We start from the raw sequence: 13,193 nt of genomic DNA on the forward strand, positions 1-13,193 counted from the left end.
GTGGCTAGGCGCGCCTCGCTACGCCACAGTACGCTGCGTATGGTCGAACGGGCCAACCGCCGCGGCCACTCAAGATAAAGGTGGCTACATCTGTATGTGGTTGGTTTCAAGCTCTTTTATCCAGGGAGAATACAATCTGATCTTTTATTGCAACATGGGAAATAATGAAATAATTGATGCATTTTTTTATGTTGTAAATTGAAAGATATTTGCAGTGAGTGTTTGTCTAATTCTAAAGTCAATCTTTTCACAAGTAACAAGAAATAGAAACTGTAGAGCAAAGAAGAAAATGAATAACATTGTCAGAAGTGGGATTTGAACCCACGCCTCCAGAGGAGACTGCGACCTGAACGCAGCGCCTTAGACCGCTCGGCCATCCTGACACATGAAACTACTGCTTTTTGAAAAGATGTATATTATGAAATAACCTATCTATAGTTACAATGACAATGTTGCTATTAAAACTGTTAATTTAAAAACTAAATATGAATTGCTTTTCCATTCATTTTAAAGAGGTTTCTAGTTGGCGTTACAATAAAAGTAAGTTTTGTTTTCCATGTTCAGGGTTGGAATCCAAGTGTCTAGAGTTTGTTCTCTAATGGATTTTAACTCAGCAATGAAATGAAATTTGTGAATCTTGCACAAACTGGCTACTTAATTTAGCTCATGGGTTTGATTGGATGCCATTGTAGTGGACCCCAGTGGGGTTTCTGTTCATGACCATTGGCTGAGAAGAGCAGTTTTCTTAAGCCAAAGATATGGAGCCCTCATTCTGAATTTGTGAGATATTTTATTTTGCTACCTCTGTAAATAAAGAATTGTGGATCAAATAATAAAAATAATATGATATACACATATGTGGTTGGTTTCAAGCTCTTTTATCCAGGGAGAATACAATCTGATCTTTTATTGCAACATGGGAAATAATGAAATAATTGATGCATTTTTTATGTTGTAAATTGAAAGAGATTTGCAGTGAGTGTTTGTCTAATTCTAAAGTCAATCTTTTCACAAGTAACAAGAAATAGAAACTGTAGAGCAAAGAAGAAAATAAATAACATTGTCAGAAGTGGGATTTGAACCCACGTCTCCAGAGGAGACTGTGACCTGAACGCAGCGCCTTAGACCGCTCGGCCATCCTGACACATGAAACCACTGCTTTTTGAAAAGATGTATATTATGAAATAACCTATCTATAGTGACAATGACAATGTTGCTATTAAAACTGTTAATTTAAAAACTAGATATGAATTGCTTTTCCATTCATTTTAAAGAGGTTTCTAGTTGGCGTTACAATAAAAGTAAGTTTTGTTTTCCATGTTCAGGGTTGGAATCCAAGTGTCTAGAGTTTGTTCCCTAATGGATTTTAACTCAGCAATGAAATGAAATTTGTGAATCTTGCACAAACTGGCTACTTAATTTAGCTCATGGGTTTGATTGGATGCCAATTTAGTGGACCCCAGTGGGGTTTCTGTTCATGACCATTGGCTGAGAAGAGCAGTTTTCTTAAGCCAAAGATATGGAGCCCTCATTCTGAATTTGTGAGATATTTTATTTTGCTACCTCTGTAAATAAAGAATTGTGGATCAAATAATAAAAATAATATGATATACACATATGTGGTTGGTTTCAAGCTCTTTTATCCAGGGAGAATACAATCTGATCTTTTATTGCAACATGGGAAATAGAGAAATAATTGATGCATTTTTTATGTTGTAAATTGAAAGAGATTTGCAGTGAGTGTTTGTCTAATTCTAAAGTCAATCTTTTCACAAGTAACAAGAAATAGAAACTGTAGAGCAAAGAAGAAAATGAATAACATTGTCAGAAGTGGGATTTGAACCCACGCCTCCAGAGGAGACTGCGACCTGAACGCAGCGCCTTAGACCGCTCGGCCATCCTGACACATGAAACTACTGCTTTTTGAAAAGATGTATATTATGAAATAACCTATCTATAGTTACAATGACAATGTTGCTATTAAAACTGTTAATTTAAAAACTAAATATGAATTGCTTTTCCATTCATTTTAAAGAGGTTTCTAGTTGGCGTTACAATAAAAGTAAGTTTTGTATTCCATGTTCAGGGTTGGAATCCAAGTGTCTAGAGTTTGTTCTCTAATGGATTTTAACTCAGCAATGAAATGAAATTTGTGAATCTTGCACAAACTGGCTACTTAATTTAGCTCATGGGTTTGATTGGATGCCATTGTAGTGGACCCCAGTGGGGTTTCTGTTCATGACCATTGGCTGAGAAGAGCAGTTTTCTTAAGCCAAAGATATGGAGCCCTCATTCTGAATTTGTGAGATATTTTATTTTGCTACCTCTGTAAATAAAGAATTGTGGATCAAATAATAAAAATAATATGATATACACATATGTGGTTGGTTTCAAGCTCTTTTATCAAGGGAGAATACAATCTGATCTTTTATTGCAACATGGGAAATAATGAAATAATTGATGCATTTTTTATGTTGTAAATTGAAAGAGATTTGCAGTGAGTGTTTGTCTAATTCTAAAGTCAATCTTTTCACAAGTAACAAGAAATAGAAACTGTAGAGCAAAGAAGAAAATGAATAACATTGTCAGAAGAGGGATTTGAACCCACGCCTCCAGAGGAGACTGCAACCTGAACGCAGCGCCTTAGACCGCTCGGCCATCCTGACACATGAAACCACTGCTTTTTGAAAAGATGTATATTATGAAATAACCTATCTATAGTGACAATGACAATGTTGCTATTAAAACTGTTAATTTAAAAACTAGATATGAATTGCTTTTCCATTCATTTTAAAGAGGTTTCTAGTTGGCGTTACAATAAAAGTAAGTTTTGTTTTCCATGTTCAGGGTTGGAATCCAAGTGTCTAGAGTTTGTTCTCTAATGGATTTTAACTCAGCAATGAAATGAAATTTGTGAATCTTGCACAAACTGGCTACTTAATTTAGCTCATGGGTTTGATTGGATGCCAATTTAGTGGACCCCAGTGGGGTTTCTGTTCATGACCATTGGCTGAGAAGAGCAGTTTTCTTAAGCCAAAGATATGGAGCCCTCATTCTGAATTTGTGAGATATTTTATTTTGCTACCTCTGTAAATAAAGAATTGTGGATCAAATAATAAAAATAATATGATATACACATATGTGGTTGGTTTCAAGCTCTTTTATCCAGGGAGAATACAATCTGATCTATTATTGCAACATGGGAAATAATGAAATAATTGATGCATTTTTTATGCTGTAAATTGAAAGAGATTTGCAGTGAGTGTTTGTCTAAATCTAAAGTCAATCTTTTCACAAGTAACAAGAAATAGAAACTGTAGAGCAAAGAAGAAAACGAACAACATTGTCAGAAGTGGGATTTGAACCCACGCCTCCAGAGGAGACTGCAACCTGAACGCAGCGCCTTAGACCGCTCTGCCATCCTGACACATGAAACCACTGCTTTTTGAAAAGATGTATATTATGAAATAACCTATCTATAGTTACAATGATAATGTTGCTATTAAAACTGTTAATTTAAAAACTAGATATGAATTGCTTTTCCATTCATTTTAAAGAGGTTTCTAGTTGGCGTTACAATAAAAGTAAGTTTTGTTTTCCATGTTCAGGGTTGGAATCCAAGTGTCTAGAGTTTGTTCCCTAATGGATTTTAACTCAGCAATGAAATTAAATTTGTGAATCTTGCACAAACTGGCTACTTAATTTAGCTCATGGGTTTGATTGGATGCCATTGTAGTGGACCCCAGTGGGGTTTCTGTTCATGACCATTGGCTGAGAAGAGCAGTTTTCTTAAGCCAAAGATATGGAGCCCTCATTCTGAATTTGTGAGATATTTTATTTTGCTACCTCTGTAAATAAAGAATTGTGGATCAAATAATAAAAATAATATGATATACACATATGTGGTTGGTTTCAAGCTCTTTTATCCAGGGAGAATACAATCTGATCTTTTATTGCAACATGGGAAATAATGAAATAATTGATGCATTTTTTATGTTGTAAATTGAAAGAGATTTGCAGTGAGTGTTTGTCTAATTCTAAAGTCAATCTTTTCACAAGTAACAAGAAATAGAAACTGTAGAGCAAAGAAGAAAATGAATAACATTGTCAGAAGTGGGATTTGAACCCACGCCTCCAGAGGAGACTGCGACCTGAACGCAGCGCGTTAGACCGCTCGGCCATCCTGACACATGAAACCACTGCTTTTTGAAAAGATGTATATTATGAAATAACCTATCTATAGTTACAATGACAATGTTGCTATTAAAAATGTTAATTTAAAAACTAGATATGAATTGCTTTTCCATTCATTTTAAAGAGGTTTCTAGTTGGCGTTACAATAAAAGTAAGTTTTGTTTTTCATGTTCAGGGTTGGAATCCAAGTGTCTAGAGTTTGTTCTCTAATGGATTTTAACTCAGCAATGAAATGAAATTTGTGAATCTTGCACAAACTGGCTACTTAATTTAGCTCATGGGTTTGATTGGATGCCAATTTAGTGGACCCCAGTGGGGTTTCTGTTCATGACCATTGGCTGAGAAGAGCAGTTTTCTTAAGCCAAAGATATGGAGCCCTCATTCTGAATTTGTGAGATATTTTATTTTGCTACCTCTGTAAATAAAGAATTGTGGATCAAATAATAAAAATAATATGATATACACATATGTGGTTGGTTTCAAGCTCTTTTATCCAGAGAGAATACAATCTGATCTTTTATTGCAACATGGGAAATAATGAAATAATTGATGCATTTTTTATGTTGTAAATTGAAAGAGATTTGCAGTGAGTGTTTGTCTAATTCTAAAGTCAATCTTTTCACAAGTAACAAGAAATAGAAACTGTAGAGCAAAGAAGAAAATGAATAACATTGTCAGAAGTGGGATTTGAACCCACGCCTCCAGAGGAGACTGCGACCTGAACGCAGCGCCTTAGACCGCTCGGCCATCCTGACACATGAAACAACTCCTTTTTTAAAAGATGTATATTATGAAATAACCTATCTATAGTTACAATGACAATGTTGCTATTAAAACTGTTAATTTAAAAACTAAATATGAATTGCTTTTTCATTCATTTTAAAGAGGTTTCTAGTTGGCGTTACAATAAAAGTATGTTTTGTTTTCCATGTTCAGGGTTGGAATCCAAGTGTCTAGAGTTTGTTCTCTAATGGATTTTAACTCAGCAATGAAATTAAATTTGTGAATCTTGCACAAACTGGTTATTTAATTTAGCTCATGGGTTCGATTGGATGCCATTGTAGTGGACCCCAGTGGGGTTTCTGTTCATGACCATTGGCTGAGAAGAGCAGTTTTCTTAAGCCAAAGATATGGAGCACTCATTCTGAATTTGTGAGATATTTTATTTTGCTACCTCTGTAAATAAAGAATTGTGGATCAAATAATAAAAATAATATGATATACACATATGTGGTTGGTTTCAAGCTCTTTTATCCAGGGAGAATACAATCTGATCTTTTATTGCAACATGGGAAATAATGAAATAATTGATGCATTTTTTATGTTGTAAATTGAAAGAGATTTGCAGTGAGTGTTTGTCTAATTCTAAAGCCAATCTTTTCACAAGTAACAAGAAATAGAAACTGTAGAGCAAAGAAGAAAATGAATAACATTGTCAGAAGTTGGATTTGAACCCAGGACACGCAGCGCCTTAGACCGCTCGGCCATCCTCACACATGAAACCACTGCTTTTTGAAAAGATGTATATTATGAAATAACCTATCTATAGTTACAATGACAATGTTGCTATTAAAACTGTTAATTTAAAAACTAGATATGAATTGCTTTTTCATTCATTTTAAAGAGGTTTCTAGTTGGCGTTACAATAAAAGTAAGTTTTGTTTTCCATGTTCAGGGTTGGAATCCAAGTGTCTAGAGTTTGTTCTCTAATGGATTTTAACTCAGCAATGAAATTAAATTTGTGAATCTTTCACAAACTGGTTATTTAATTTAGCTCATGGGTTCGATTGGATGCCATTGTAGTGGACCCCAGTGGGGTTTCTGTTCATGACCATTGGCTGAGAAGAGCAGTTTTCTTAAGCCAAAGATATGGAGCCCTCATTCTGAATTTGTGAGATATTTTATTTTGCTACCTCTGTAAATAAAGAATTGTGGATCAAATAATAAAAATAATATGATATACACATATGTGGTTGGTTTCAAGCTCTTTTATCCAGGGAGAATACAATCTGATCTTTTATTGCAACATGGGAAATAATGAAATAATTGATGCATTTTTTATGTTGTAAATTGAAAGAGATTTGCAGTGAGTGTTTGTCTAATTCTAAAGTCAATCTTCTCACAAGTAACAAGAAATAGAAACTGTAGAGCAAAGAAGAAAATGAATAACATTGTCAGAAGTGGGATTTGAACCCACGCCTCCAGAGGAGACTGCGACCTGAACGCAGCGCCTTAGACCGCTTGGCCATCCTGACACATGAAATCACTGCTTTTTGAAAAGATGTATATTATGAAATAACCTATCTATAGTTACAATGACAATGTTGCTATTAAAACTGTTAATTTAAAAACTAGATATGAATTGCTTTTCCATTCATTTTAAAGAGGTTTCTAGTTGGCGTTACAATAAAAGTAAGTTTTGTTTTCCATGTTCAGGGTTGGAATCCAAGTGTCTAGAGTTTGTTCTCTAATGGATTTTAACTCAGCAATGAAATGAAATTTGTGAATCTTGCACAAACTGGCTACTTAATTTAGCTCATGGGTTTGATTGGATGCCAATTTAGTGGACCCCAGTGGGGTTTCTGTTCATGACCATTGGCTGAGAAGAGCAGTTTTCTTAAGCCAAAGATATGGAGCCCTCATTCTGAATTTGTGAGATATTTTATTTTGCTACCTCTGTAAATAAAGAATTGTGGATCAAATAATAAAAATAATATGATATACACATATGTGGTTGGTTTCAAGCTCTTTTATCCAGGGAGAATACAATCTGATCTTTTATTGACACATGGGAAATAATGAAATAATTGATGCATTTTTTATGTTGTAAATTGAAAGAGATTTGCAGTGAGTGTAAGTCTAATTCTAAAGTCAATCTTTTCACAAGTAACAAGAAATAGAAACTGTAGAGCAAAGAAGAAAATGAATAACATTGTCAGAAGTGGGATTTGAACCCACGCCTCCAGAGTGGACTGCGACCTGAACGCAGCGCCTTAGACCGCTCGGCCATCCTGACACATGAAACCACTGCTTTTTGAAAAGATGTATATTATGAAATAACCTATCTATAGTTACAATGACAATGTTGCTATTAAAACTGTTAATTTAAAAACTAGATATGAATTGCTTTTTCATTCATTTTAAAGAGGTTTCTAGTTGGCGTTACAATAAAAGTAAGTTTTGTTTTCCATGTTCAGGGTTGGAATCCAAGTGTCTAGAGTTTGTTCTCTAATGGATTTTAACTCAGCAATGAAATTAAATTTGTGAATCTTGCACAAACTGGTTATTTAATTTAGCTCATGGGTTCGATTGGATGCCATTGTAGTGGACCCCAGTGGGGTTTCTGTTCATGACCATTGGCTGAGAAGAGCAGTTTTCTTAAGCCAAAGATATGGAGCCCTCATTCTGAATTTGTGAGATATTTTATTTTGCTACCTCTGTAAATAAAGAATTGTGGATCAAATAATAAAAATAATATGATATACACATATGTGGTTGGTTTCAAGCTCTTTTATCCAGAGAGAATACAATCTGATCTTTTATTGCAACATGGGAAATAATGAAATAATTGATGCATTTTTTATGTTGTAAATTGAAAGAGATTTGCAGTGAGTGTTTGTCTAATTCTAAAGTCAATCTTTTCACAAGTAACAAGAAATAGAAACTGTAGAGCAAAGAAGAAAATTAATAACATTGTCAGAAGTGGGATTTGAACCCAGGCCACTCAGCGCCTTAGACCGCTCGGCCATCCTGACACATGAAACCACTGCTTTTTGAAAAGATGTATATTATGAAATAACCTATCTATAGTTACAATGACAATGTTGCTATTAAAACTGTTAATTTAAAAAATAAATATGAATTGCTTTTCCATTCATTTTAAAGAGGTTTCTAGTTGGCGTTACAATAAAAGTAAGTTTTGTTTTCCATGTTCAGGGTTGGAATCCAAGTGTCTAGAGTTTGTTCTCTAATGGATTTTAACTCAGCAATGAAATGAAATTTGTGAATCTTGCACAAACTGGCTACTTAATTTAGCTCATGGGTTTGATTGGATGCCATTGTAGTGGACCCCAGTGGGGTTTCTGTTCATGACCATTGGCTGAGAAGAGCAGTTTTCTTAAGCCAAAGATATGGAGCCCTCATTCTGAATTTGTGAGATATTTTATTTTGCTACCTCTGTAAATAAAAATTGTGGATAAAATAATAAAAATAATATGATATACACATATGGGGTTGGTTTCAAGCTCTTTTATCCAGGAAGAATACAATCTGATCTTTTATTGCAACATGGGAAATAATGAAATTATTGATGCATTTTTTATGTTGTAAATTGAAAGAGATTTGCAGTGAGTGTTTGTCTAATTCTAAAGTCAATCTTTTCACAAGTAACAAGAAATAGAAACTGTAGAGCAAAGAAGAAAATGAATAACATTGTCAGAAGTGGGATTTTAACCCACGCCTCCAGAGGAGACTGCGACCTGAACGCAGCGCCTTAGACCGCTCGGCCATCCTGACACATGAAACCACTGCTTTTTGAAAAGATGTATATTATGAAATAACCTATCTATAGTTACAATGACAATGTTGCTATTAAAACTGTTAATTTAAAAACTAGATATGAATTGCTTTTCCATTCATTTTAAAGAGGTTTCTAGTTGGCGTTACAATAAAAGTAAGTTTTGTTTTCCATGTTCAGGGTTGGAATCCAAGTGTCAAGAGTTTGTTCTCTAATGGATTTTAACTCAGCAATGAAATGAAATTTGTGAATCTTGCACAAACTGGCTACTTAATTTAGCTCATGGGTTTGATTGGATGCCAATTTAGTGGACCCCAGTGGGGTTTCTGTTCATGACCATTGGCTGAGAAGAGCAGTTTTCTTAAGCCAAAGATATGGAGCCCTCATTCTGAATTTGTGAGATATTTTATTTTGCTACCTCTGTAAATAAAGAATTGTGGATCAAATAATAAAAATAATATGATATTCACATATGTGGTTGGTTTCAAGCTCTTTTATCCAGGGAGAATACAATCTGATCTTTTATTGACACATGGGAAATAATGAAATAATTGATGCATTTTTTATGTTGTAAATTGAAAGAGATTTGCAGTGAGTGTAAGTCTAATTCTAAAGTCAATCTTTTCACAAGTAACAAGAAATAGAAACTGTAGAGCAAAGAAGAAAATGAATAACATTGTCAGAAGTGGGATTTGAACCCACGCCTCCAGAGGGGACTGCGACCTGAACGCAGCGCCTTAGACCGCTCGGCCATCCTGACACATGAAACCACTGCTTTTTGAAAAGATGTATATTATGAAATAACCTATCTATAGTTACAATGACAATGTTGCTATTAAAACTGTTAATTTTAAAAATAAATATGAATTGCTTTTCCATTCATTTTAAAGAGGTTTCTAGTTGGCGTTACAATAAAAGTAAGTTTTGTTTTCCATGTTCAGGGTTGGAATCCAAGTGTCTAGAGTTTGTTCTCTAATGGATTTTAACTCAGCAATGAAATGAAATTTGTGAATCTTGCACAAACTGGCTACTTAATTTAGCTCATGGGTTTGATTGGATGCCATTGTAGTGGACCCCAGTGGGGTTTCTGTTCATGACCATTGGCTGAGAAGAGCAGTTTTCTTAAGCCAAAGATATGGAGCCCTCATTCTGAATTTGTGAGATATTTTATTTTGCTACCTCTGTAAATAAAGAATTGTGGATAAAATAATAAAAATAATATGATATACACATATGTGGTTGGTTTCAAGCTCTTTTATCCAGGGAGAATACAATCTGATCTTTTATTGCAACATGGGAAATAATGAAATAATTGATGCATTTTTTATGTTGTAAATTGAAAGAGATTTGCAGTGAGTGTAAGTCTAATTCTAAAGTCAATCTTTTCACAAGTAACAAGAAATAGAAACTGTAGAGCAAATAAGAAAATGAATAACATTGTCAGAAGTGGGATTTGAACCCACGCCTCCAGAGGAGACTGCGACCTGAACGCAGCGCCTTAGACCGCTCGGCCATCCTGACACATGAAACCACTACTTTTTGAAAAGATGTATATTATGAAATAACCTATCTATAGTTACAATGACAATGTTGCTATTAAAACTGTTAATTTAAAAACTAAATATGAATTGCTTTTTCATTCATTTTAAAGAGGTTTCTAGTTGGCGTTACAATAAAAGTATGTTTTGTTTTCCATGTTCAGGGTTGGAATCCAAGTGTCTAGAGTTTGTTCTCTAATGGATTTTAACTCAGCAATGAAATTAAATTTGTGAATCTTGCACAAACTGGTTATTTAATTTAGCTCATGGGTTCGATTGGATGCCATTGTAGTGGACCCCAGTGGGGTTTCTGTTCATGACCATTGGCTGAGAAGAGCAGTTTTCTTAAGCCAAAGATATGGAGCCCTCATTCTGAATTTGTGAGATATTTTATTTTGCTACCTCTGTAAATAAAGAATTGTGGATCAAATAATAAAAATAATATGATATACACATATGTGGTTGGTTTCAAGCTCTTTTATCCAGGGAGAATACAATCTGATCTTTTATTGCAACATGGGAAATAATGAAATAATTGATGCATTTTTTATGTTGTAAATTGAAAGAGATTTGCAGTGAGTGTTTGTCTAATTCTAAAGTCAATCTTTTCACAAGTAACAAGAAATAGAAACTGTAGAGCAAAGAAGAAAATGAATAACATTGTCAGAAGTGGGATTTGAACCCAGGCCACTCAGCGCCTTAGACCGCTCGGCCATCCTGACACATGAAACCACTGCTTTTTGAAAAGATGTATATTATGAAATAACCTATCTATAGTTACAATGACAATGTTGCTATTAAAACTGTTAATTTAAAAAATAAATATGAATTGCTTTTCCATTCATTTTAAAGAGGTTTCTAGTTGGCGTTACAATAAAAGTAAGTTTTGTTTTCCATGTTCAGGGTTGGAATCCAAGTGTCTAGAGTTTGTTCTCTAATGGATTTTAACTCAGCAATGAAATGAAATTTGTGAATCTTGCACAAACTGGCTACTTAATTTAGCTCATGAGTTTGATTGGATGCCAATTTAGTGGACCCCAGTGGGGTTTCTGTTCATGACCATTGGCTGAGAAGAGCAGTTTTCTTAAGCCAAAGATATGGAGCCCTCATTCTGAATTTGTGAGATATTTTATTTTGCTACCTCTGTAAATAAAGAATTGTGGATCAAATAATAAAAATAATATGATATACACATATGTGGTTGGTTTCAAGCTCTTTTATCCAGAGAGAATACAATCTGATCTTTTATTGCAACATGGGAAATAGAGAAATAATTGATGCATTTTTTATGTTGTAAAGTGAAAGAGATTTGCAGTGAGTGTTTGTCTAATTCTAAAGCCAATCTTTTCACAAGTAACAAGAAATAGAAACTGTAGAGCAAAGAAGAAAATGAATAACATTGTCAGAAGTGGGATTTGAACCCAGGCCACTCAGCGCCTTAAACCGCTCAGCCATCCTGACACATGAAACTACTGCTTTTTGAAAAGATGTATATTATGAAATAACCTATCTATAGTTACAATGACAATGTTGCTATTAAAACTGTTAATTTTAAAAATAAATATGAATTGCTTTTCCATTCATTTTAAAGAGGTTTCTAGTTGGCGTTACAATAAAAGTAAGTTTTGTTTTCCATGTTCAGGGTTGGAATCCAAGTGTCTAGAGTTTGTTCTCTAATGGATTTTAACTCAGCAATGAAATGAAATTTGTGAATCTTGCACAAACTGGCTACTTAATTTAGCTCATGGGTTTGATTGGATGCCATTGTAGTGGACCCCAGTGGGGTTTCTGTTCATGACCATTGGCTGAGAAGAGCAGTTTTCTTAAGCCAAAGATATGGAGCCCTCATTCTGAATTTGTGAGATATTTTATTTTGCTACCTCTGTAAATAAAGAATTGTGGATAAAATAATAATAATAATATGATATACACATATGTGGTTGGTTTCAAGCTCTTTTATCCAGGGAGAATACAATCTGATCTTTTATTGCAACATGGGAAATAATGAAATAACTGATGCATTTTTTATGTTGTAAATTGAAAGAGATTTGCAGTGAGTGTAAGTCTAATTCTAAAGTCAATCTTTTCACAAGTAACAAGAAATAGAAACTGTAGAGCAAATAAGAAAATGAATAACATTGTCAGAAGTGGGATTTGAACCCACGCCTCCAGAGGAGACTGCGACCTGAACGCAGCGCCTTAGACCGCTCGGCCATCCTGACACATGAAACCACTACTTTTTGAAAAGATGTATATTATGAAATAACCTATCTATAGTTACAATGACAATGTTGCTATTAAAACTGTTAATTTAAAAACTAAATATGAATTGCTTTTTCATTCATTTTAAAGAGGTTTCTAGTTGGCGTTACAATAAAAGTATGTTTTGTTTTCCATGTTCAGGGTTGGAATCCAAGTGTCTAGAGTTTGTTCTCTAATGGATTTTAACTCAGCAATGAAATTCAATTTGTGAATCTTGCACAAACTGGTTATTTAATTTAGCTCATGGGTTCGATTGGATGCCATTGTAGTGGACCCCAGTGGGGTTTCTGTTCATGACCATTGGCTGAGAAGAGCAGTTTTCTTAAGCCAAAGATATGGAGCCCTCATTCTGAATTTGTGAGATATTTTATTTTGCTACCTCTGTAAATAAAGAATTGTGGATCAAATAATAAAAATAATATGATATACACATATGTGGTTGGTTTCAAGCTCTTTTATCCAGGGAGAATACAATCTGATCTTTTATTGCAACATGGGAAATAATGAAATAATTGATGCATTTTTTATGTTGTAAATTGAAAGAGATTTGCAGTGAGTGTTTGTCTAATTCTAAAGCCAATCTTTTCACAAGTAACAAGAAATAGAAACTGTAGAGCAAAGAAGAAAATGAATAACATTGTCAGAAGTGGGATTTGAACCCAGGCCACTCAGCGCCTTAGACC

General features: G+C 34.3%; 13 non-coding genes across 13 annotated transcripts; all 13 read right to left on the reverse strand.

Annotated features, from left to right (window-relative positions):
- Positions 1 to 300: 300 nt before the first annotated feature.
- On the reverse strand, positions 301 to 383 carry TRNAL-CAG (transfer RNA leucine (anticodon CAG)). Its single transcript has one exon. It is a non-coding gene; the product is annotated as a tRNA-Leu (tRNA).
- A 678-nt stretch (positions 384 to 1,061) lies between these two features.
- On the reverse strand, positions 1,062 to 1,144 carry TRNAL-CAG (transfer RNA leucine (anticodon CAG)). Its single transcript has one exon. It is a non-coding gene; the product is annotated as a tRNA-Leu (tRNA).
- A 678-nt stretch (positions 1,145 to 1,822) lies between these two features.
- Positions 1,823 to 1,905, reverse strand: TRNAL-CAG (transfer RNA leucine (anticodon CAG)). Its single transcript has one exon. It is a non-coding gene; the product is annotated as a tRNA-Leu (tRNA).
- Positions 1,906 to 2,583: 678 nt separating this feature from the next.
- Positions 2,584 to 2,666, reverse strand: TRNAL-CAG (transfer RNA leucine (anticodon CAG)). Its single transcript has one exon. It is a non-coding gene; the product is annotated as a tRNA-Leu (tRNA).
- Positions 2,667 to 3,344: 678 nt separating this feature from the next.
- TRNAL-CAG (transfer RNA leucine (anticodon CAG)) lies at positions 3,345 to 3,427 on the reverse strand. Its single transcript has one exon. It is a non-coding gene; the product is annotated as a tRNA-Leu (tRNA).
- A 678-nt stretch (positions 3,428 to 4,105) lies between these two features.
- On the reverse strand, positions 4,106 to 4,188 carry TRNAL-CAG (transfer RNA leucine (anticodon CAG)). The gene has a single exon. It is a non-coding gene; the product is annotated as a tRNA-Leu (tRNA).
- Positions 4,189 to 4,866: 678 nt separating this feature from the next.
- TRNAL-CAG (transfer RNA leucine (anticodon CAG)) lies at positions 4,867 to 4,949 on the reverse strand. The gene has a single exon. It is a non-coding gene; the product is annotated as a tRNA-Leu (tRNA).
- A 1,417-nt stretch (positions 4,950 to 6,366) lies between these two features.
- Positions 6,367 to 6,449, reverse strand: TRNAL-CAG (transfer RNA leucine (anticodon CAG)). The gene has a single exon. It is a non-coding gene; the product is annotated as a tRNA-Leu (tRNA).
- Positions 6,450 to 7,127: 678 nt separating this feature from the next.
- TRNAL-CAG (transfer RNA leucine (anticodon CAG)) lies at positions 7,128 to 7,210 on the reverse strand. The gene has a single exon. It is a non-coding gene; the product is annotated as a tRNA-Leu (tRNA).
- A 1,416-nt stretch (positions 7,211 to 8,626) lies between these two features.
- Positions 8,627 to 8,709, reverse strand: TRNAL-CAG (transfer RNA leucine (anticodon CAG)). The gene has a single exon. It is a non-coding gene; the product is annotated as a tRNA-Leu (tRNA).
- Positions 8,710 to 9,387: 678 nt separating this feature from the next.
- TRNAL-CAG (transfer RNA leucine (anticodon CAG)) lies at positions 9,388 to 9,470 on the reverse strand. Its single transcript has one exon. It is a non-coding gene; the product is annotated as a tRNA-Leu (tRNA).
- Positions 9,471 to 10,148: 678 nt separating this feature from the next.
- On the reverse strand, positions 10,149 to 10,231 carry TRNAL-CAG (transfer RNA leucine (anticodon CAG)). Its single transcript has one exon. It is a non-coding gene; the product is annotated as a tRNA-Leu (tRNA).
- A 2,156-nt stretch (positions 10,232 to 12,387) lies between these two features.
- Positions 12,388 to 12,470, reverse strand: TRNAL-CAG (transfer RNA leucine (anticodon CAG)). The gene has a single exon. It is a non-coding gene; the product is annotated as a tRNA-Leu (tRNA).
- Between the last annotated feature and the right edge of the window lie 723 nt (positions 12,471 to 13,193).

The sequence above is a fragment of the Pseudophryne corroboree genome, unplaced genomic scaffold (genome assembly GCF_028390025.1).
Source record: "Pseudophryne corroboree isolate aPseCor3 unplaced genomic scaffold, aPseCor3.hap2 scaffold_1310, whole genome shotgun sequence".
NCBI lineage: Eukaryota > Metazoa > Chordata > Amphibia > Anura > Myobatrachidae > Pseudophryne > Pseudophryne corroboree.